A 6000-nucleotide genomic window follows, 5' to 3' on the forward strand; every position below is an offset into this window, starting at 1 on the left:
AATCAGAATACTGATAATGATGTTCATCACCACACAGGCACTTTCCATTCATAAAAAATTCTGACAATTTGTCAGTTACAACGTTTTTTAGTTTGTTATCGCCACCCATTCATTTCACGAGCTAGTTAAGGCTCAAATGAATCAACGGACAGTAGACGAACAGATCCTCTTAAAGATTTGTATCAAGATCTGTAGCGAGTCAGCTAGGCAAACAGCTAACCGGCATTTAACTTGAATGTTTCTGAAGGGAAAGTGCAACGCACACTACAGAGGTTTTCACAGACCAAGTCACTTCCATTCAAAGCAATACTAGGCAGACCTAAAGCAACCACATCATCTTAAATATATCAAGCTAACATGTTTACAAGATAGAAAAGCATACACATCTAAGATTCAAAGCAAGCCGAATAAAACTACGATCAATAAACTAGCAAAACGTGGCCTTAATAGAAGAGTAGCAGTGTCCCCAAAACAAGCCCAAACGGTTAACATGGACCTAAAAATACCAAAATTTCACAGCTGAAGACTGGAAAAAAAGTCTTGTTTACAGATGAATCAAAATTTGAAATGTGTTCAGTTGTAACTGCAGGGCTTATGTAAGGGAATGGCGGCATGAATGAATGAAAAGAAAAGAAAAGAAAAGAAGAAGAAAGACACTTTATTTTGTCATTGTATTTTTACAATGAATTGTATTTTTACAATGAATTTGTTCTCTGCATTTAACCCATCCTATTGTATAGCAGCAGTGGGCAGCTGCAGCGCCCGGGGACCAACTCCAGTTCTTCTTTCCATTGCCTTGGTCAGGGGCACAGACAGGAGTATTAACCCTAACATGCATGTCTTTCTGATGGTGGGAGGAAACCAGAGCACCCACAGGGAACCCACACAGAAATGGGGAGAACATGCAAACTCCACACAGAAAGGACCTGGGACCACCTGGGGCTCAAACCCAGGACCTTCTTGCTGTGAGGCAACAGCGCTCCAGTGGTTAGTGCTGTTGCCTGTTGTTGAATGAAACAACAGCACTGTTGCTGAATGAAACAACGGCGAATAAAACCAACAGTCAAACACAGTGGCAGCAACATTCAGGTTTTGGGCTGTGTTGCCTATTCTGCAGTTTGTAACTTGCACAGGCTCAACTACATACTGGCCAAGGAGAAGTACCCAACTCTACAGCGGCATGCCATGCGTTCTAGCTTAAAGTTTTATGGAAGATGATTTGTTTTCCAACAGGACAATAATCAGAAATACACATCAAATCTTCCCTTGCACAGAGAAAAGCAATGGGTGTTTGCTTGAATGGCCTTCCCTCGACAGCCATCAGACCTTAACCCGACTGAAGATTTGAACAGGGGAAAGGTGAAACACACTGTACCATCAGAGGACATTCCTCTGGAATGTTCTCAAAGACTGCTGAAATAATTTGGGTTCTCAAACCTGCACAAACTTGCAAAATCAATGTAAATGTTGGACATTCAAATGTTGAGAAATACCGACTTTCTTAATATTAGCAAAATGCCCTGACTTGTGCTGGTAAAAAAATTTGCATAATCTCAATCCAGATATATCAGCTGAGTGAAAAAAAAATTGTGTTAGTATTTGAAGAAGGATGAAATTAAGACTCTCTTACCTTTCCTCCGGCCCCAGCCAACACGACCTGGAGCTTATGGAGTCCTCAAAGCTGAATGGATACCTAAAACAAACACGGCCTAATTAGTCAAGTTTATGACTGAATGATAAATTGTGGTCAACAGTAAAATTCAAAGTAGGGCATTGTATCTGTTGCATTGCCGTAAAAGGAAAACCAGACACGGGCGGCTTCCAGCATCCATTTCACTTACATTTTTGGCAGCGATTGTTTGTTTGCTTTTTACTCCTACTGGGTCATGCCTTTTGAGATCCGTCTTTGAAGATTTATAGAGAGCAAGTAATGAATCATTTACCGTCTTGACATTAATTTTTTAGCTATGCACATGGTTTGGTGTAAGAGCCTGACATCCTGACAACTAGGTCGTACATTAAACCAGTGTACTAACCAGTGTACTAACCAGTGCCATCATTTACTAGCCTCAAGCTAGTAGCTACACCCGTCCGTGAGGGTTGAATCTCAGGGCGCTTCTTTGTCATCGGGGTTATCAAGAGGTTAGAAAAAAGGGGTCACTGGGGCACCATTAACGGTTTCCCATTGACACTGACGATTAAAAACGAGAACATAAACAGTCGGTTCCCAGAGTAACTTAGCTGACTCGTAGATATAACGGACATCACCGTGACGAGTGTCCCATCAATATGAGAACGGCGTAGGTTTGATAACCCGGGCTTTGGTGCACCCGGGGTGTGGACGTCAACGTTTCCGGTCAAAGGTGACAGTGTAAAGCGAGAGCCCCGGCAAGGAAAGTTCAAAACCAAACTTTACACGGACATCTTATCTCAGAAGTCTTGGGGGGGGGGGGGGGGAAACCTGCTCGACATTAAAAAGCGGCCGAATTGAAAAAGGTGTTGGCGTCAACGCCGTACTAGAAATTCTAAAGTTGGTAAAAATCAAACTTTAAACTAAACTTCGCCGGTCGATAACAATTAGCCGGCGACCGGGCCGAGGCGCTCGTTAACGGACCTCCTCCGACAAAGTCTGGGTTGGCCTCGACGTTACAGCACAGCGAATGAGGAAGGCCCGCTGAAAAGAAACGGTGCATAGACAGAAAAGAACCCCCCCCCCCCCATCAACCATCTGCTGTGGTCGAGCTGAACTCCCCGACTACGAAAAGACAACGATATAGTTAGTAAGAAAATAAAAATAAGAACGATAAATACCTCAAGACTTTAACGCGTCGTTTATTTGGGGGTTCACTCCATCTTGTTTCTTGAGTGGTACCCTCAACGTGCACTTGCTCCAAATCCACTCCGTCAGTCTCTCCATCCACCGTGCTCTTACTGCTCTCCGGATACAAACTCCACCCCTGGTAACAGGACTCTCTTAATGCCTTCTTGAATAATGAAGAGCCTGTAACAACATTGTCTCTCTGTGCTGTCTAATAACCTGGCCTTGTGTCACAACACAACATGTGCAACCCCCCCCCCCCCAAAAAAACCCCATTAGATCAGATGAGGTTGGTCTGTACATGAGTGTAGCAAAAGTGGGGTTGTGGGGGGGGGGCAATAATTAAAGCTCCATAAAGTCCAACTAAAGTGTCAGCCTTTTCAAATGAAATCAAGCAGCAGTCGCCTTTTGGGGGGGGGGGTTCAAACTCACTACTAAATTATTTAAAGGTGAACAACCATCATTTTCAGCATTATCTCCAGATACACGTTGTAGGAATAAGTCCTCACTAGCAGTCTTATTACTGAGCAGTCTTCTGTAGTCTTGGGGGGGGGGGGGTCTGCCAGTGACATCACTCCCGAACAGCATGCGAATGTGAAAATTCCCAGTTTGTCACTGCCTCCGGTGGGTTATACGCCACCGTACAGGCGACATTGTCTAAGAATTACGTGAACAGCAATGCTACTGTAAACTACTAATAAGACACGTTAGTCCCTAGCTAACGGGTCTGACCCTTTAGCCGAGCGGTTAGTGATGTCGCCTCGTGGTGCAGTACCGGGCAAGAAAATAACCGGTTACACTACATATGGTTGTTGTAGCTAATACCGCCAAATGCCATGTAAGGCGCCTTCCCTTATTTACATGCGCAGACAAGCGTGCGCAGATTGTAAGGCAAAAAGGGGAAACGAGTCTTGTTTGTAAACGTTCATTTCGACGGCGAGATCATCTCGGAGAAACTGATTTAAAACGAAACGCCTCACAGTTGTTGCGCTGTCGGTTGTATAAATCGTAAAGACAGTAAAAAAAAAAAACCAAGCATCTGCATTTTTATCGCATGCCGAAAGGGAAAACTCCAATCGAAAAACGTAGGCGACAGGCGTGGATTCGTGCGATCCGTCGGGAGGCCTGGAGGACGTGGTCAGAAGAGCAAATACCAAACGCGAAGATTTGCGGAGAACATCTCATATCTGGTATGTGTCTGGCATGTATTTCTTACACAAATAAGTATGGCGACTGAACGTACGTAACAGCTCTAAATGTGATACTGTCCTAGTAGAGCAACTGCCAAACCAAAGTGTGAGTTGTTAACGCCTAGCCTTTCTCAAGTTTGACGATTCCATCGGCTGTCTTGTTGTCATGATGTTTGACGTCATAATTTGACTCCAGCCTCGATCTCATTAGCGTACAAACAATTCAACTTTCTCCTGGAGACATATGACGAAGGTAGAAACAAACGTCATTGTCCAACTTGGTTTAAAAGTTTTCTTCATTTTTCAGGAGAGAGAGCAGATGATCCAGAGCACCCAGACTGGATTCCAAGTGTTTTTAAACACACAGCTGCACAGAACAAAGCTATAGTTGGGAGGGTGATAAAAAGGCAGGCATGATAACAAGTCATGTCCTGAAGGGGACATGCCGTGCAATGGCATTGGTGTACGGTGTGATAGTGATTTAAGTGAGGAAATTACACATTTAAAGAACAAGATATCTTAACTTGATGATGAATTGATGGAGAGAAATAGGGAAATTTATAAACTGAGGGAGGAGAATGCCAACCTGAAAGACAAGATGTTTGGGTTCCAATTTGTCAAGCAATCAAATGCAGTGAAATTCTTCACTGGATTAGAAAATCTGTCATTGTTTCTTTGGGTGGTAAGCCAAGTAACAGGCATAAAGGAGTGAGTGCCTCAATAGATTATCAGTTGAGGACCATGTGCTCATAGTTTTCATGAAACTGAGACTTGTGTACACTAGCTTATTAAACAAGGACATTGCCTATCGCTATAATTTGCCAACAACTATGGTGTCCAAAATGTATCATTCCTGGTTACCAGGAATAGCCTCAGCCCTGAAGAATCTCATTATCTGACCTAGTAACTGAGACTTGTGTACACTAGCTTATTAAACAAGGACATTGCCTATCGCTATGATTTGCCAACAACTATGGTGTCCAAAATGTATCATTCCTGGTTACCAGGAATAGCCTCAGCCCTGAAGAATCTCATTATCTGACCTAGTAGGGCAGAAATTCACCTGAATTTACCTAATGCATTTAAAAGAAAATACAGAGACTGTGTTTGCATTACTGACTGTACAGAAGTCTTCACTGAGCGACCAAGAAGTCTGACTGCTAGGGCACAGACTTGATTGAATTATAAGCACAATAATACCTCCAAGTATTTGATAGGAATAAGCCCTGCTGGAGCTGTCAAGTTTCTATCATCTGGCTGGGGTGGCTGTGTTTCTGACAAAAACATACGTAACTGTGGAGTCTGGATTTTAAAAAAATATTTACCCAGGGGACTGTATTTTAGCAGATAGAATTTTCTGGTCGAAGATGAACTTGCCAAAACGTGGATGAATCGCGACATCTTTCAAATGTGAGGATAAATGTAGAGCGAGTTATAAGTCGACTGAAGAAGTTTCGAATCATTCAAAATATTTTGCCGATAACGTAAGTTGACTTAGTAGACAATGCAATGATTGTCAGATCCACTGCAGTTAGCTGCATTTTTTGTAAAGAGATACTCAAATGCAAAAATATCACCTAACATTAACGGCATTCAAAGAAATAAGGTGTATGATGTTTAAGTACAGTACAGGTCTTGTGTATATTAGCAGCAAATAATTCTCAAGGAATTCTTAAGAATTATCCAAATGCAGATAAGCATTCATGAGCAGTATGAAAGACTGCAAACATTTTGGAACAAGAATTCTAACAAATTTCCTACAAATTCTTAGGCAAGAAAACTGTTAATGTACGGAAGGCCTATACAGTATCAAGAATGGAAATGTGTGTTCCAATTAGGGTTCATCATCAATCACTTCAAATAATTGTACGTTGCAAGATTCTCAAAAAGAAAAAAAAGTTTGGATTTAATGTTACCATTAAAGGCTACTGACCAAGAAAGGGAAAGTAGATCTTAACAATAGAGCCTGCAATGAGATGAAAAAAACCCAAA

Source organism: Lampris incognitus, chromosome 7, assembly GCF_029633865.1.
Source record: "Lampris incognitus isolate fLamInc1 chromosome 7, fLamInc1.hap2, whole genome shotgun sequence".
NCBI classification, from domain to species: domain Eukaryota; kingdom Metazoa; phylum Chordata; class Actinopteri; order Lampriformes; family Lampridae; genus Lampris; species Lampris incognitus.